Source organism: Callorhinus ursinus, unplaced genomic scaffold, assembly GCF_003265705.2.
Source record: "Callorhinus ursinus isolate GAN/ISIS: 27379988/994484 unplaced genomic scaffold, GSC_fseal_2.0 scaffold10, whole genome shotgun sequence".
NCBI classification, from domain to species: domain Eukaryota; kingdom Metazoa; phylum Chordata; class Mammalia; order Carnivora; family Otariidae; genus Callorhinus; species Callorhinus ursinus.
In genome coordinates this window covers 58,735,161-58,755,147 of record NW_027397072.1, presented here as the reverse complement: position 1 = coordinate 58,755,147, position 19,987 = coordinate 58,735,161, and the positions used below count along the sequence as shown (strand labels likewise).

The 19,987-nt window shown below is 37.6% G+C and overlaps 1 protein-coding gene across 5 annotated transcripts in view; it reads right to left on the bottom strand.

Moving 5' to 3' along the window:
• Window positions 1-19,987, bottom strand: part of WDPCP (WD repeat containing planar cell polarity effector) — a 447,045-nt gene that overhangs the window by 308,435 nt on the left and 118,623 nt on the right. The gene's annotated exons all lie outside the window — the stretch shown is intronic.

Here is a 19,987-nt window from a genome sequence, read left to right as displayed (position 1 = left end):
ACAATATAAAAAGTGAATGTTGCAATTTATTTGGAATTTGAACCCCACTTCTACAAATAAAGATCTTGTCAGTTTAAAATATTAAATACATGTAATCAAGTCAATTTAAGTAAAATGTTAAACTTTAATATTCATAAACAAATAGTACATGTCACAAACAATTTCTCAAAAAGAGATAAACACAGTAAAGTACCCAGGCTTTATCAATATCAGTGTTCACCCAACCACCAACAAAAGATGACTGGATATCACCATTATGATTTTATACTGCTCCTTTCCATTTGTGGCAGCATAATTCATTCATCTCCAAATGTTTAAAACTTCTGAAAGGACTATGCATATGCGTATGCTTGTTATCTATGAGATTATGAAATATCAACATTGGAAGAAATTGTTTCACCTTCAAGGCAACAGACTCAAAGCTGATGAATCATGGAAGAGCATATGGTATAAGAAGAAAAAAAACCAATTGTCAGTAAACTAATCATGAACATGCTAGCCAAACTCAAAGACAACTATGATTTTAAGCAAAACAGGGGAATTCCCCACCTACCTAGGAGTCGTGTCCCAGCTAGAAAGGATGATTCTGTGTCAAGACATATTTAGACATGTGTGAAGGATGAGCAGCATGAGGGACCAGGCTAATATAAAGAAAGACTACTACTTCCCCACTGCCTAACAGATTCCAGGCACATGAATAGGAAAAGAAACTGAAGGGTCTCACATGACTTAACAGACTGTCCATTTAATGTCAATGCCCCTACACAGGGCAGAGGGCAGGGAAGAGGTTACCATCTTTATTCGTTTGAGAGACTAATAAGAGAAGAACATTTGTTCCAAGAATTTCAAAATATTCACAAACTAATCTCTACTGAATTACATCCAGCCCTGCAATACACCTTGATGGCAAACACTGATACTTCTCTTTGGGGAATTCTCCCATAACAACATAACACACGGTCTTTACTTCTAAGTTCTCCCTTTTCAGGCAGGTAATTTTAGGGTCATCTTTCATACCCAGTTCTCCCCTATGTCACAGCTTTTTCCCTCTCCCCCATTTATTCAAAACATCTCTAAAAGCTGTCCTTTTCAGGGCGCCTGGGTGGCTCAATAGTTAAGCGTCTGCCTTCGGCTCAGGTCATGATCCCAGGGTCCTGGGATCGAGCCCCACATCGGGCTCCCTGCCCCACGCAAAGCCTGCTTCTCCCTCTCCCACTCCCCCCTCCTTGTGTTCCCTCTCTCACTGTGTCTCTGTCAAATAAATAAAATCTTCAAAAAAGATATAATAAAAAATAAAAGCTGTCCTTTTCTATTTATTTTTATCCACTAAGACTTTACACCTATATTCCTGAGCATCTCTTTTCTTAGTTATCCACTGACTACTAGCTCTTTATGGATATTGGCTAGGCCACTTTTATCTTTGTATCTTCAATGCCTAAATCAATGCCAGGCACACAGTAGGTGCTAACTAAATGTTTGAAGAAAAAAATCATAATTAACTCATTATAGGATTAGATTATTCATAGTTAGAAACTTAGTCTAATCTTCCACAATGACATGAAAGTTCCTTCTGCAGCATCCCTTCAAGCATCCTTAAAGCATTCAGCCCATGCTTGAATACCTCTAGTGATCAGGAGCTCATGATCTTATCACTGGACAGTTCTAATTGACTTAGAGATCGTTTATTCATGTTTTTCATTCAACAAAAACTGAATGTTGATTATATGCCAAGCACTAAACTAAACTTAGTAGCTCAAAAGAGAATAAAATATAATCCTCAAAATAGTTGAAAGATATGTTAATAGAGAGAGGGATACAAGCAAGTGTACTAAAGTGCTATTACAGGTCCTATTATTGGAGTACATACTGGGGAGACTGGGAAGACTGAGTAGGAGATGGTGGTGCTTGAGCCTGAGGTAAAGGCTAATACTGCCTTCTAAGAACTTCTATAATAATCTAAAATTTTCTTCAATAGCACACTTTAAAATTTTAAAAGATAGTAACATAGTGTTAAGCATGGACTCTGAATCAGCATGAAATCAGCATTGGCTCTACCTCTTACTAGCTGTGTGACCTTGTGGGAGTTACTTAACCTCTCTATAACTTCATTTCCTCATCCAAAAAGATAGGGTAACATCTACCTCATAGGATGAGCATTAAATAACTTTTTACAAACAGTATTTAGAATAATGCCTGCCACGTAGTAAATGTTTGCAATTACTATTACTATTATTCGACCATTACTCATATGATGTATGTTCGCTATACTATTTGCCATCTCTGAACACTTTTCTTTTTGTCTTTCTAAAAATCTTGTGCCCAGATTGGACTCAATACTAGACAGAGTGCACTAGACTCCAGGTGAGTTATCACCAGTACAATCTTTTGTCACCTTTCCCATTTGCTACAATTTCATAAGTATATTGTCTCCAAGATATTTGCAAGTTCCTCCAGAACTTTGGAATTTAATTTATCCAAGTTTCAAATTTCTTTCCTTACTTTCTGCTCTCAGCACCACTATCATGAACTAACCCTCATGTCCTAAGAGCAACTGCTGTTTCTATGTATGAGCATTTGTTATCTTAGAAAATGAATTCTAAAAGACCACTTTTGTGGGATGGAGATGTAAAGTGCAACCTGTGAGAGTAGGTAAAAGAGGGACGTAAGCTGGAAAGGATTCGAAGGTGAAGTTTTGAAGTACAGTAAGAAAGCATGCATGTTGCAGTAGATAGCATGGAGATTGGAGCAGTGATTTGGGAACTGTGAATCCTGCCCAGCGAGTTTCAGCATTCCTTCAGAATCTTTCTTTGAAGGATAGGTGCAGCCACTTATTTACATATTCATTCATTCATTCCACAAATCTATATTTAGTATTTTGTATGAGCCAGGCCGTGTTCTAGGCACTGAAGATACAGCAGTGAACGTAACAAAGTCCCTGCCTCCCTCACCTCAGGGAGCTTGCATTCTAGTGTGGACACACGCAATAAGCAAATAGTTTTGATATAATGTCAGATAGCAACAAGAACTACAGAGAAAAATAAAGCACAGTAAAGATGGGGATTTTAGGAGAATGCTCTTTTAAGCAGAATGACTAATAAATAAATAAAAAGATCTCTCTAAGGAGATGACATTTGAGTCATTTGACCTAAATGAAGTTATTGAACAAGCCATCGGATTATTTGGAGAAAGGGCACTTGAGGTGGAGAAGAGCAAATGCAAAAACTCTAAGGTCAGAATATGCCTGGAATGACTGAAGAAAGCTAGGGCAGAGTAGCTAGAGGGAAATGAATGACAGTGATATTCACAGAGGATGAAATTAGAGAGGTAGCTGCGCCAGGTTAGGTTGATGAGAAATCACTGGGTTTTAAGCAGCAGAGAATTACAATCTAATTTATGTTTTAAAGAGGGGTCTGGGCAAGAGTAGAACCAAGGAGACCATTCGGAGCCTATCGCAGTGGTCCAGGTGAGAGAAGATGATGGCTTGGACAGAATGGTAATGCTAGAAGAAATGATATGTGGACAGATTTGAGATATATTTTAAAGGGAATCAACTAGGACCTGCTGAAGGATTGGATGTAGCATACAAGAGAAAAACTCAAAAAATTTTGGGCTGAGCAACTGGATTTAATGAGACAGGGAACACTCAAGGAGACACATATTTAGGGGGAACCAAAAGTTTGGTTTTGGACATGTTAGTTTATGGTGTCTATGGACATACAAGTAGAGATATTGAGTAGACAATTAGAAATGAGTCTGAAGTTCAGGGTGAAGTAAGGGCTAGCAATATATATTCGGGAGTCATCAAGAATATAAAGATAGTGTTTAAAGTCATGGAACTGGATAAGCTGTCCTGAAAAAATGAGTAGAGAGGTCATATGGTTGGGGCCCTAATCCACCCTGACTGGTGTCCTCATAAGAAGAGGAAGAGACAACAGAGAGCTCTCTCTCTCTCCATGTGCACGCAGAGAGGAAAGGCCATATGTTAACATAGTAAGAAGACTGATGTCTCTAAGTCAGGAAGAGAGGACTTACCAGAAAGCAACCCTGACAGCACATTGGTCTTAGAATTCTAGTCTCTAGAACTGTGAGAAAAAACAAACAAACAAAACATTTCACTCAATCAATCAACAAAGTTGAAAGAAAGAGGACCATGGTCTGAGGTTTGGAGCATTCCAAACTTTAGAGGTATTAAAAGATCAGGTTAGCCCTCTTACTGAAACCTAGGTTGGGTACTCATCAGGATCAAGGTATGTCCATCATTATAGATCTCTAAATGTCTTGTGGCCTAGAGGTATCTCTGACACCAGATTTTGAAATAATAAGATACAAATAAATTAATATGTGAATCAATGCATTTTTATAAAACAACCTGTGGGAAAGCATAAAGTTTCCAAGTACTGGTGTCAAAGATAGTCCTGGATATAGTAATGGAGATAACCAGAATCAGGAAAAAATAGTCTGAAGTTCAGGGAAAGAATATTCCAGTTCAGACAAGAAAGTGTTTCCATCTGTTTCCCCAAAAGGTTTGTTCTTAAACCCTCCAAAATGGCCTATGTAAGATTTGGCACGACAAGAAGAAAAAGGGGCACTAAGATATTGTCCCATCCTACTGTAAGCAGTTGGAAAATTCTGACAGCTCAGAAAATGAAAAAGAGGAGAGAAGTAAAGGGAAGCCACTACAGAGCAGATTTGAGCTTGAGGCTAGATCCATAGGATGAATCAATGGAAGGCCCATGAGATTTCCCAAAACTGTTCTAATTTTAATGTTGTTCTTTTTGTAGAACATGACTAAGGCAAAACAGGAACGGAAACTTTTTCTTTTCTCAGACGGTCTCCTAGGCAGGAAGTATTATTTCTGCTCTTTCCATGTTTCTTTCCATTGCCTTTATCATTTCTCCTCATTTTCTCCAATAAGCTCATACCAAAGAGGCTTTCTCTTTAAGAAAATGGGAAATGATTCCCATAATCTTCAAATGGCTCTTCAAATGGTTTCTGCTAACCTTAGATTCAGTACTTAATTGGAGGTGAAACGGCACCAGGAAAAGAAAAAGAAAATTGTATCAGATGATACCATTAATCTACACAAAACATAAACAACCACAAGAACCTGAGTTTCATTTCATTCACTAGGTCAAAATATGTGAGTGCCTCCTATATAATCCAAGTATATAGATGGGGATACAATGGTGAATAAGGAAGACACATGTTAGTAGAATATATATAGAATACAGGAGAAGACCTCATTTCAGAGAGAAGTGAAGGTTTTGGTTAGGATAAATGGCTGTTACCTAGAAGAGAGAGTTCAATACCACGGAGAAGAGAAATGCATCACACTTGGTCTCAAGTATTGAAGAAGAACTGGTGCAGTAACTGTAAATCAGCTATTTTATAATAGTGATCACAAACAATTCCAGTGAATTCAGTATTCTCATTGGTTAAGAAAACTCTCCCCAAATCCATGTGACTATTATTGCATCTGAGGAGAAAATGAAAAGTAAAGGTATGCAGGGTCAGTACTAAAAATCAACAATGAGTGACAGGTTCAATCCATGATCTGAAAATTAAGTCATGAACAGGCAGCAAAGTCTGATTCCCAAAATCATTAGCAGGCATGTGGGAAATAGCAGGTGCTGAACACCACAATCCAGAGAGACAACAAAGTATTAGGACCACTGGAGTGAATTCTAGGGCTGAAGGAAATATTTAAAGTATTATAGAGCCACTCCCTTGGAGGTCCAGTGAATTTACATCACGATGGTACCCAACAGTCACTCAATCCTGCCCCCAATCCAAACCATGGGATAAATTCTGGAGAAACTCTGAGAGCTATCGATAGTTAAACAATTTTACATTGGGGAAATCTATAATGAAGAGTAGAGTCACTGATCATTTTAGCAGATAACCTGCTGGAAAAAAGATAACATGTCTTCTGTAATTTATTCCTTCATTCAGCAAACATTTGAGTATAGAGGGAAACCATGCCTGACTAATCCATTAAAGTGGAGAAACAAAAGTGAATGCAGTTAAGACAAGGACAAAAAAAGTTTGACTTTTCAGAGGGAATTGACTTAAGGACAAGAAACAAAAGGACAAGAAGTAAACAGGTATTTTTCTGGATAGAGAAGTGTTAACAATGGGGTTTCCCAAAGATTTGTACAGTGCCATTCAATATATGGAATACATACATGCCTAGAAATTTGCCTGCTAAGTCTATTTCAATATAAGAAATCTCCTTTTCTCATTTACTATGAGTAATGCTACTTTTTAATCCCTAATGTAATTTTCAAGCCACCTCTTTTATGTTTATATATAATTATTACATAAAAGTGATTATTCCTAGAAAATATTTATAATCATGGTGAAATTCATACACACATAAAAAGTACAAAGGTAAATCTCCTATTTGCCAGTAGTTTCAAAGATCAAAAGGGATAAAAGCATTGGTAAGAAGTAAACAGGAAATCATACCAGATAGCACAGTACTTTTGTACAAAATTTTACAATTTACAGAGGACTTCTATACACATTATAATGCATGTAAAATGACAGTACAACTCTGGTATCTAATAAGTATACAAGTTAAAAAAAATAATAGTAACAAGGTTAATTCTCATACTAATTCATGACCAGGAAGGTAAAGCAACTAACCAAAGGTCTCATAATTAGTGGAAAAGTAGAGACCAAGACATAGGACAAATTCAGTATTCTTTCTCACACCACTGAGGAACTAATACCCTGTAATATCCCATCCAGTTTTCCTCTCTTCCTCTCTGTTGCTCACTCTTCAATCTAACCCAGTCACCCTCTAAACCAGTGGTTCTCAACTGGGGCTGATTTTGGCCACCAGGGGACATATGGCAATGTCTGGAGACACTGGTGATCACAGCTCTATCTGTGAGTCGCTTCCACAGAGGCTCACCCGAAGAGAGTGCTCGTAAATGAGCTGCTATGATGAAGGTTCTCCCTATCTGCATCAAGCAGATTTGGGGGATCCTCAAATTCTAATCAACACTTTCCTCACATAAAGAAAGGGTAATGTCTGAACACCTGGTCAGATATCGTAAATGGAGTGGTGAGCAGTGCACAGTTCAGATCAGGAGCCTGGACGAAGCCTGTTCTGTATGCTTCTCACCATGTTCAGGGCAATGAGTGATAACTAATGCCAGTTGTCAAGACAGAAAGAGCCCCAGGGCAAGTCAGAGAGCTACCATAGCTTAAGAGAAATATCCTGTAAGAACACCTCCTCACTTTTGTTCTAATTCTTAGCTCACCAATCAGCCTTCTTATCTATAATTTTGTCTCTTGAGTAATTCAGCCATCAGGTGGGAATGCCCCAAGCAAATGAACAAAAATCTATGATGCCAGATATTATGACACTATAAATTAATAAACTGACATACCAGTTAATAAATCAGTAGCTTATGAGTTTGGTTATTGTGAATGTTGTTAGTACAAGAAAACAAATAGAGATAACATAAAAGATAAGTTTATTTAATCAGAAGTTTTCTGCCCAAGTCTATGATACATTGTTGAGTAAGGGGTGTGTGCAGAATTTCTAAAAGTTGCAGACCTGCATGAAGAGCATCATCCCATTTTATTAGGAAAAAAGTGCTGTGGTATGTGTGTGTATATATATGCATGTAGAAATTATGTGCATAAATACAAGATAATGTCAGAAAGAATATGTCCAAAACTGTTGACACAACATACCTCAAAGAGGTGAAATTAGGAGCTAGAGGCATGAATTTTAACTTCTGGCCTCACACAGTTTTTAAAAATTGGGATTATGGATGATTTTTTAACTTTTTATATGTTTTTGGTATTTTTCTATAAAACTTTTTAAAAACAAAGAAGCACTCTTATTTGGTCACAAATATATTTCTTATTTTATGGTTTTAAAGAGATGCTTTTATGCCACAAAATCTGTTTGTAAGAAGTCAGACTTTAAATCATACTGAAAATGAACTACAACAGTGGATCCTTACTAAAAGGATCAAGTAGGAAACTGGACTGAGTCCCTCTCCTCTGCAATTTCACTTACTAAAAATAAAAAATCAAAACACCTTTTTTTCTTATCATAATGCTTTATTTGTCCATCCATGTCCAATTTATTTACTTACAAAAAAGAATATCACTGTAAAGTATGGTAGATCCAAATTATGGATTATTATGCACCTACTAAAAATAAGGAGGTAGATGTAGATCATTGACAGGTATGTTATACAGTTATGTGAAGCAAATTACAGAACAGTATGTACAGAGTAATACCACTTATTTTAAAAACAAATGTATATGCATACATAAACACAGAGAAGTGTTTGTAAATACATGGAGGAAGGACATAAACCAAACTGTTAACTGTGGTTATCATGAAGAGGGGAAGGAGCTTGGGGTTGGGGGGTACTTTTACTTTTTACTATATACCTGTTCTTATTGTATGCCATTTTAGAGTGGTAAGGAGTCATTTTAATTATTTTAAATTTTATTTTTTAATTTTTTATCTATTTTTTATTTTAAGTAGGCTCCACACCCAACATGAGGCTTGAACTCACAACCCTAAGATCAAGAGTACATGTTCTACCGACTGAATGAGCCAGGCACCCCTAATTATTTTAAATTTTACTTTATTTTTTTTAAAGATTTTATTTATTTATTTGAGAGAGAGAGAATGAGAAATAGAGAGCACGAGAGGGAAGAGGGTCAGAGGGAGAAGCAGACTCCCGGCTGAGCAGGGAGCCCGATGTGGGACTCGATCCCGGGACTCCAGGATCATGACCTGAGCCGAAGGCAGTCGCTTAACCAACTGAGCCACCCAGGCGCCCATTATTTTAAATTTTAAAACATTAAAACGGAATAAAGATCACCACTAAATCTTTTTTCAGTTCCTTTTGTTTGAATTTACCATTTTTAATTGGTCACCTTCACCCAACAGATTTCAAATTCACCAATATTCTGCCGATTTTCTTCAATTTCTCTAAAATGTACCATTCTTAATATAACTCCTTATCTGTTCTCTTTGATTAGGACCATACTCAACAGTTGCCCCTGAAACATTCTGCTTCTCCTTCCCTGTAATAAAATACTAATATAGCATAAATCTAAAAGAGCATTTCCCAAGGCATAGTCTGTGAAATATTAACCTCTGAAGATGTTCCAGAAAAGTAAGCTTGGAAATTTTGTATATACGTCACCTCTTAAAGACTGACAACAGGCACTTCCTGAGTTAATTCAAACACACACATACACACACTCACCCTTAATATGCAGTCAGATACCTTCCTAATTTAACAACACAGAGTATTATGCTGGGCTTAAGCACAGCAGAGATTTCTTAGGATTAGTATCGTTAAATTGTTACTACTTCTTTTTGTTCAGCTAGAAATATAAAACCACAAAAATCTTTAAAAATAAAAATCTATCACAAAATACTGAGCAGTTTTATAACTTCTCCCAAATAGTTTATAACTTTGCTCTAATTTAACATACCAAGCACAGTCCCTGCCCCCCGGAACTTTTTAGTCAAATCGGTGAGGCAGATAGTAATTAGATGGTCATATAATAAATGTAAAACTGGAAATACAATGAGTGCCAAGCAGTACATGGTCTTGTAAAAGCACATAATAGAGGACAGAACTTGTCAGGGAAGGCTTCCCTACAGAAGGGATAACTGGTGGTCTGAGATGTATGGATAGCAGCGTGTTACCTCAGTGAAAAGGGGAGCAAAGGGCACTTTAGGCAGAGCTAGGAACAGTTTAGGCAAAGGCCCTGAAGCAAGAGAAAGCATGTAGAGCATGAGGGACTGACAGAAGCTTGTGTGGCTGAGGCACTGAGATTTATTTTGTTTTGTTAGGGCACTGAAATTTTTTTCTTAAATTTTTTGAGACAGAATGTGCATGTGAGCGGGGGTGGGGGAGGGGCAATGGGAGAAGGAGAGAGTCTTAAGCCAACTCCACGCCCAGCACAGAGCCCAACTTGGGGCTTGATCTCACAACCCTGAGCTGAAATCAAGAGTCTAACACTTAACCAACTCAGCCACCCAGGTACCCCAATTTTTAAAAGAGAGTATAGTAGGGGATGAAGTTAAAAAGGTAAGTAGATTAGGAATTCAGTCTAGCTTTTAAGAGTAGTGTGATGCTATAATTTTTAAAATTCAATTTATTGATTTAATTTTTGGAATGGATAATACATTCATGTAGTTCCAAAAGAAAACAACAACAAATTATACAGAGGTAACAGTTAAAGGTCTTGTTCCTGGGGCGCTGTGGGTGGCTCAGTCTGTTGAGAGTCCAACTCTTGATTTTGGCTCAGGTCATGATCTCAGGGTTGTGAGACTGAGCCCCATATCAGGCTCTGTGCTCAGTGCGATGTCTGCTTGAGATTCTCTCTCTCCCTCTCCCTCTGCCCCCCACCTTGTTCTCTGTCAAATAAATCTTTTTTTTTAAAAAAAGTCTTATTCCTTTTCCTGTATCCCTCCCACCCATGCTCCCTTACCCCTGCCCTAGTTAATCAGTTTTCAGTTTCCTGTCTATTCTACAGAGTTGTGGGAGGTTTTAAAGAGAAGAGTGACCAGTTTGCCTTTAAGAAATCATTTTGGCTACAGTGTGGAGGGTAGACTGATGGGGAGCAAAAATGGAAGCAGGTAGAACATTTAGGAAGTGCTTAAGTAGTCTAAAAGAGAGATGAAGTGAGGTGGCTCTGACTAAAGTTATTAGCAAAGGGATGGAAAGCCTCCAGCCAGTGTGAGAGAGATTTAGGAGATAAAATCAACAATAAGAGTTCAGTTAGACATGTGTGTGTGGTGGTGGGGGGAGTTAGGTAAAGAAGAAGGTAATTTCTAAGATAAACAGGAGACTTCCAGCTTTCTGGTTTCTGTAAGTGGAAGGAAGGCAGAGCTATTCACTGAGACTGGAATAGCAAAAGAAGAACAGGTAAAGGGCTCTGAGTTCCATTTTAAAGATACTATGTTTAGGAGTGCCTGGCTGGTTCAGTTGGTACAGCATGTGACTCCTGATCTCAGTGTTGTGAGCTGAAGCCCCACATGGGGGGGGGGGTAAAGTTTACTTAAAAATTTTTTTAATTAAAAAAATATATACCATTTGAAATATCTTTGAAGTATCCAAGGGGAGACATTAAGTAGGCAACTAGATTTATGGATTTGGAGCAAAGGGAAAAGGTCTGAGCTCTATAAAGAAGCCATTAAAGCTATAGATATAAATTTGATAACTCGGGAGTTCAGAGGAGAGAGGACAGGGCTTAGAATTGGGCCTTGAGGAATTCCAACATTCAAGGACACAGGAAAGGAGTATGGGCCTGAAAAGGAGGCCAAGAATGCCAGAGAGGTAGAAAGAATATGGGAAGAACAAAGTATCAGGAGAATTAATAGGAAAAAAGCACTTCAAGAACAAGGGAGTGGTGCAGTGCTTGGGTGGCTCAGTCAGTTAAGCATCCAACTCCTGATTTCAGCTCAGGTCATGATCTCAGGGTTGTGAGACCGAGCCCTGCATCAGGCTCCGTGCTGGGCGAGTCTGCTTAAGATTCTCTTTCTCCCTCTCCCTCTGCCCTTCCACCCCACTCTAAAACAAAACAAAACAAAACCAAAAAAAAAGGGGGGGGGTGGTCAGTAGTGTTGAATCCTGTGTATTTAAGATGACACTTTTAAAAAAAAAAAGTTCATTGCATTTAGTAATATGGAGTTTTTTGTGACCTTAATGGCAAGTTTTTCAGCATAATAATCAGGACAAAAGTGCAACTGGAGTTGGCTGAACCCTGAGTGAGCAATAAGGAAAGAAAGGGAAACTACAAATAGGGACAATTCTTTTGAGAAATTTGCTTTTGAAAAAAGCAATAAGACCTGGTAGTACCAGTGATGAATAAGACTTGTGGTTATTTGTTTAAAAAGAAAGGAGTTGCGCCTATTTAAAAGCTAATTGGGAATCTCAGGGATCCCAAATAGCCAAAACAATTTTGAAAAAGAACAAAGTTAGAAGATTCACATTACCTGATTTCAAAACATATTATAAAGCCACAGTAATCAAAATGGTGTGATTCTGCCATAGAGACAAACCTATAGATCAATGGAACAGAACAGGGAGCTCAGAAATAAACCCTCACAAATAATGCTCAAAGTGATCTTCAACAAGAGGGCCAAGACCATTCAAGAGGAAAGGACAGTCACTTCAACAAATGGTGTGGGAAAAACTGGATATCCACATGCAAAAGAATGAAGGTGAACTCCTACACATACACAAAAATACCAAAATGGATTAAAGATCTACACTTAGACACAAAAGTATAAAATTCCTCAAAGAAACCACAGGGAAGCAGCTTCATGACATTGGATTTGACAATGATTTCTTAAATATAATACCAAAAGCATAAACAAAAGAAAAAATAGACAAATGGAACTACATCAAACTTTAAGACTTTAATGTATTAAAGGACACAATCAACAGGTAAAAAAAGGCAATCCACACATCGGAAGAGAATATTTGCAAATCATACATCTGATAAGGGGTTAATATCCAGAATATATGTTTTAAACTCCTATAAATCAGTAACAAAAAATCATATAATCATTAAAAAATGGGCAAAACACATGAATAGACATTTCTCCAAAAAAAAATACAAATGGCCAACAAGCAAAGGAAATGATGTTCAACATCACTAATCATTAGAGAAATGCAAATCAAAACCACAATGAGATATCACTTCACACCCATTAGGACAGCAACTATCAAAAAAAACACAAAAAACAAAAAGTGGTGAGGATGTAGAGAAACTGGAACCCTTGTGTACCATGCTAGGATTGTAAAATGGTACAATCACTATGGAAGACCGTATGGAGTTTCCTTGAAAAACTAAAATAGAACAATCATCTGATTCAACAACCCAACTTGTGGATATATATCCAAAAGAAATGAAAGCAAGGTCTTGAAGAGATATTTGTACCCCATGTTCATAGCAGCATTATTCACATAGTCAAGAGAAGGAAGCAACCCAATTGTCCATCAGTGAACGAACAGATAAACAAAATGTGGTATATACATACAGTGAAATATTATTCAGCCTTAAAAAGTAAGGAATTCCTGTCACATGCCACAACATGGATGAACCATGAGGATATTATGCTAAGTGAAATAAGTCAGTCACAGAAGAACAAATACTGCATGATTCTACTTATATGAGGTATCTAAAATAGTCAAACTCACAGAAACAGAGAGTAGAATGGTGGTTGCCAGGGACTGGGAGGAGGGGGAAAGAGGATTTGTTGTTTAAGGGATATAAAGGTTCAGTTTCTCAAGATGAAAAAGTTCTGGAGATCTGTTTCACAACAATATGAATATATTTAGCATTACTGAACTATGCACTTAAAAATGGTTAAGATGGCAAATTTTATCTTTTTTTACCACAATAAAAATATTTTTTAAATAAAAAAATCTTAAGTTGATTCAAAAGATCTAGTTAACAGAAAGTTTAAAAAGCAGGTCTGTGCCAGAAACTAAACATTTTATATATTTTAACTTCCTTCTTACAATAAACTTATAAGTTTTTACCTTCATTTTATAGTTAAATAAACTCTGGCACAGAGAGGTGAAGTAACTTCCCAAAGTCACACAGCTAGTAAAGCCAAGATTTGACACCATGAAGAATGAAGCAGTTTGTGCTTTCCACCATTATGCTACATATAAAACAAATGACAATCATTTGGGGTCCTGAGAAGGCCAGAGGGCATGGGATCCAAAATCTAGGCCAGGGGCTCCCAAAGTTTCTCATTTCATGGCATCCTATATGTCTCAGTAATCTTATGGTGCCCCCAGGCCAAATGTAACTGCAGTTCCATTTAATAAATAGACTCCAACAACTTAATAGGTATTTATGTCCCAACAACTTAGTAGCCATTTGAAAACATAATACAAAGAGATTGAAAGAAAAAAATTAATTCCTCAATAACCATAGTTACTTTCTAATAGGATGTGTGAAATATGAAAATCAACAAGAGACAGATTATTCAGATTTTGAACTCATTTAGCTTTCCATATATTTACTATTAACTATAACTGAATATATGAGGGAAATTCACAATCCTGAACTAGCTTCCTTTGGGGCAAAATACCTTGAAGCTTCCAAAACATTATTAGAAATGAATGCCAAGGGCGGAGGCAGGGAAATTACAAGTTTCTTTAAAGAAATGCTTTAAAATGAAAACAATTAATAAAAGAAAAGAAAGAACCATTTATGAAAAGAACAGGAAGGAAATGTAAGTTGATGATACAAAGATACATTATTATAAAGATCAAAATTTTCTTTGTGTCATAACCATGTTCCAAAACTGGGTTCATATCTTACTGTATTTTTAAGAGTAAATATTTACTGTATCAGTGAATTGTCATAGGTCATTAAACTCTGGATTGAGATCATCAAGCTATAACGTAAATTTTCTGTTTTTCCTGGAAAAGAATTAATTTTTGCCTAAGAAAGAGTAATTATTAAGGCATGATATTAAATTGGCTAGCTGAACATTAAGATTACTAAGGTAGAGTATTGTATATGTGCAAATATAGAAACACATGTTCTTATTTTTAATGTAAATCTGTGGGAATGATGGCCATGGATGTGCAGTACTCAGAGATTCTTCAGGAGGAACAGAGGCTGGGAACCTGTGTCATAGCTGACTGACAAAAGCTACACTTTCCCTGGTGGCTACTGGCCAATGTTTCAGCATGGTCAGGTGCTAGTTCAACAGGGGACTCCTCTAATGAGCAACTTTGGCTCAGGGACTCCCCATTTATCCTCCCTGGAACTTTCTCAGCACCATGCTATAGCCTGAGGCCCTTTATACCCAATCTGCACTTTCTCCTTTCAGAGTTCAGACCAGTATCCCAGTCAAAAGGCCCTTCCCACCTACTTTTGCTCCCCTCCCGATTTCTCTTTCACATCTCCCCCATAAATCTCCTGCATTCCTCGTACATCTTCTTTTTAATCTTTATTTATTTATTTTTTAAGTGATCTCTACACCCAACATGAGGCTTAAACTCCTGACCCCGAGATCAAGAGTTGCATGCTCTACTGACCGAGGCAGCCAGGGGCCCCTAGTGCAGCTTCACATCTGCTTCTTAGAAGCACTCTGGGCATGTTTAAAAAAGACTTCAATTAAAGGGGCGCCTGGGTGGCTCAGTCAGTTAAGCATCTGCCTTTAGCTCAGGTCATGATCCCAGGGTCCTGGGATTGAGCCCAGTGTTAGGCTCCCTGCTCAGCGGGGAGCCTGCTTCTCCCTCTCCCACTGCCACTCCCCCTGCTTGTGCCCTCTCTCTCTAATAAATAAAATCTTTTTTTAAAAAAGGTTTCAGTTAAAGAAATACACGTATAAATTGTTAAAATGTTGAAGAATACCTGGAATTAAAACAACTGTTTACTGCCTATTCCCACGATAGCCTCTCATCCCACTTGCAAATAAGACCATTTTTAACTCTTAGAGTAGCTCCTTCTGGTTCTATGCCCACATTTCTAAACATGTTTTGTCACTTAGAATTGCATTCAGGTGCATGTAACAGAAACCTAAAAAATAGAGAACAAACAAAGAAAAAACCCAATCACTTAATAGAATGGGTTTGTTTTTCCTCACAGAACCAGAAATCTACAGTTAGGCAGTCCATGCCTGATAAGACAGGTCCATGGTTTCATCAGGTACCAGGCACCTACTTTTCATCCCCTCTCCCTTTATTAAGTGGCTTCTTGTGAACATTACTTGAGCAATTAATTCTCCTCTTTCCCCGAATCAGTTTTTCCCCTCTCTATTGGGTCATTCCCATTAGCATACCAACTAGAAATAGATGTTATTTCTCCTATCTAAAAAAGAAATAAGAACCTCTTTTGACTCCACTTCTCCTTCAATCTCCTGCCCTATTTCTCCATTCTCCTTTATAACATAACCCCTTATGTTGTTAATTCCTAATTTCTCCCTTCCCATTCTCTTCAATATATTCCAACCAGGCTCCTGTCCACACCATCTACTGAAACTGCCTTTATCCAAGTCACTGATGATCTCTGTGCTATTCCATTCAATGGTCTATCTCAGGCATCCTTGCTACTGGTTTCTTATGTAACAGTAACACTTCACTTTCTTCTTGAAACCTAGTTTCCAGGATATACACTCCTTCCAGTGTGCTCTGGCTACTCCTTTTTAGTCTCCTTGCTCCATATCTCCCTTTCTCTATCTCCAATCCCCAAAAGCCAGAGGACCCCAGGACTCAGCCCTTCAGCTTCCACTAGTTCTGTATCTAAACTCACTCCCTTGGTGATCTTCATCAATCTCTTGGCTTTAATACCATCTGTGTGGCTCCCTCCCAAATTCATCTTTCCAACCCAGACTTTTCTCTCAACTATTTGACTTTTCCACTTGAATATCTAATGGCCTTTCAAACACTGATGTCCAAAACTGAGTTCTTGATATTTCCCTCAAAAATGTCACTTTGGAATCTCTCCCATCTCAATAAATGGCAACTCCATTCTTCTAGCTGTTCAGAAATTTTTTTCTATCTACCACATTTGATCCATCAGCAAATTCTGATGGCTCAAAATTCAAAATATACCCAGAATCTGGCCACTTCTCACCACTCAACCACTACCATCCAGTCAAGGCCACCATTATTCATCTGGACCATGGCAATAAACTTCTAACCTGTTCCATCTTCATTCTCTTCAATTCGTTCCTATCATAATGCCCAGAGTGATCCAACTGAAAAGCGAATTAGATCAAGTTCCTCCTCAGCTCAAAACCTTTCAAGGGTTTCCCATCTCACTTAGAGTAAAAGCCAAGTCCTATCAAAGGCCTAAAAGGTCCTATATAACTAGTGTCTAATTTCTTCTGATTTCAATTCCTGCTACTCTTTCTCCTTGCTCATTCCATTCTAGTCATGTTGACTCTTTCCCATTCTTCAAACATGTCAGGCATCCTCCCATCTCAGGGCCTTTGTATCTGCTGTTCCCTCTACCCGGGACTCTCTTTTCCAGGTATCTTCCATTGCTTGCTCCTTCATGTCTTAATCACAGGGTATTTCAGTAAGGCCTTTCCTAGTCACCAAATATCAGGCCCATCATGCCCCACCATCCTCCACACTTAAATCCCTATCTTTCTTGCTTTGATTTTCTCTAACAGTTTTTACTTTCTTACATACTCTAAATTTTACTTATCAATATTTTCAGGACTATCTCCCTACTGGAATGTAAACCACAGGGGAACAGGAATATCGGTCATTTTGTCTTTTTGTTCACTGGTATCCTCAGCATTGAGAATACTCTCTGGCATATAGTAGACACAAAATATATATATATGCCTTGAGTGAAAAAAAATGGTTAAAAGGGGGCCCCTGACCCTCAAGCATATCTCAGATCCAGACGAGAAGCAAGCAAAGAGCAGAAACTGAAAAGGCACATCCCAGGCGAGTCTGGCCTCTTAGTAAGTTTTCTTGTAAGTCCTACCAGTGACCTGTGCTTACTTTGGCAAGAGCTACTTCATATAGCCACCTCCAGCTTCATAAAGGAAGAGGGTAACTGAGTGCTTTAAATTGGTCACACTGCCACTGGGAACATCAGGGCCTGATCATAAAGAAAAATGGATATTGGGCAAGCGACTAGCAATGTCTTCCACATATTATTTATTTAGTCATTACTACTGATTTCCTATTATCATGAATCAATATTTAATTCTCTTCTATCCTTTATTTCTTATTTATTATTTTTTTAAGTTCTGTATCAGATCAGATATTAGAATTATCAGTTCCTTTTCTTCCCTCCCTCCCTCCAACATTCCTAGTAGAATCTTCTGTCCCCTGCCCCAATTTGGACTAGTTGCTCTCTAGGCTTAAGGCACAGTTACCATCCTAAGATTTCTCTTCACTTCTTTCTTATGAAAGATCCTCTATCCTTTTGTCATTCTGTTCTGCAGTACAGCGATATTTGAACTTTCTCTTTCAATTCTTCTATTAGTTTTTCTATTTAAATGATGTCATATTTTTAATTCCCAAGAGGCCCTTCCCTTTTCCCCAAGTATTCCTTTGCTAAAAATAGGTTCCTATTCTTGTTTTAAAGATGCAACAGCTCCTTTTACATCTCTGTGGGTTAATTTTAATTCCCTGAATTTAGTTGTTTATTGCACTGTCCCTGATTCTTTATCTTTAGTTTTTTTTAAACTCACACACAAAGGGGTGCCTGGGTGGCTCAGTTGGTTAAGCGACTGCCTTCGGCTCAGGTCATGATCCTGGAGTCCCGGGATCAAGTCCCGCATCGGGCTCCCTGCTCAGTGGGGAGCCTGCTTCTCCCCCTAACCCTCCCCCCTCTCATGTACTCTCTCTCTCTCTCATTCTCACTCTCTCAAATAAATAAATAAATCTTTAAAAAAAAACTCACACACAAAGATCTTGGATTTACAGGTGGAGAATTTCTTCAAAAGTATCATAATCTCTAGCTCTCTGGTTATATTTAAAAGTAAGTTGCTTTAAAAATTTAATGAGAGCATTTTATGCATTGGTAAGCTTATTAACTTATAACTCCACTATAAGGATATTGGTTGGCCCATCTACCTTTTCAAAGGAAACTACCAAATATCAGTATCTATAGCCATTGTGCTGGGTTGACAGGTGGGGGAGGGGAATAATCTACTTTTTTTCAGAGAAGGATCCCTTAAACAGGTTACACAGAGACTTACACCTCACAGCTAGAGAGGGGAAAGAGCTGAGGAAGATCTCACCATTCCAGATACAGACTCTCACTCAATCCCCTTATTCTCAGTCTAGCCACCTCACTTCTACTATGTATTGTGCTTAGCATCTTCAAATCCAGAAACCCTTTGGGTTGGTGTTTCCAGAAAATAATTATCCTATCTCATTTGTTCTTTATACAAACTGCCTCTAGTTTTCCTGTTTTATCCTACATCTTAATGCCATGCTAATCTCTATGGTTTCTCTCTAAACTCTTACTATCTTTTCACTAAACTTTATTATCTTTTTACCTGGTATCCTACAACTTAGTACTCTTTAGTGTCTTAGTGATTTCATGTATCTATATTCCTTCATTAGGTTATACTGGGGACTCAGCCCACATCTTACACTTCCTTAGTGCATCCCATAATGGTGGCACTCAATAAATACAGTGTAATAAGTTTTATATAAGTAATATGCTGTTTCTAATAGTTGTAACTTAAAGTCATGGTTTGTCAATTATTATTTTATGAGAAAACCAAACTGATTTTCAATACAATTTGATGAAAGGAAAGATCAGCTAATGATGCTATCAACTCTACAACTGAGGAAATTATGATAAAATGAGTTCCATGCACTCACAATTTATCTGTGGTAGGCTTAAAAAATAATTTATATTCTTACATAGCATGTCAAGTAATTCATTATACGAACCAAAAAAGAAAACTATCTTTTCTTGGCATTTTTTAAAGATATATTTATTATAGAGAGAGAAAGCATGAGCAGTGGGAGGAGGGGCAGAGGAAGAGGGAGAGAGAGAATTCTCAAGCAGACTTCCATCTGAGCACAGAGCCCAATGCAGGGCTCCATCCCAGGACCCTGAGATCATGACACAAGCAGAAACCAAGAGTCAGCCGCTTAACCCAACTGAGCAACCCAGACTCTCCACTGGCATTTTAAAATTGTATCCAGAAATGTGGAACTGTTACAGAAAGAAATCAGGGTACAGCTAACTATATCATATACTTTTGTAGCTGACTATACATATTTGATTCAAATAATTTAATCTAAAATTGACATATATGATGTTATATCTATCTTAATAACTTTGCTTTTAAATTATGCAATAACCTGTAAATATGAATGTGACTTAAAGCACAATAATTAAAAGAATTTAAAAATTCCACCATAGTGGTATACAATTTAATAGTCTCCGAATGCTAAAACTATTATTCCCTTTGTAAAATATTTATAAAATGAATAGTTTGTAAAATGGTTTAAGAAATTCAAAG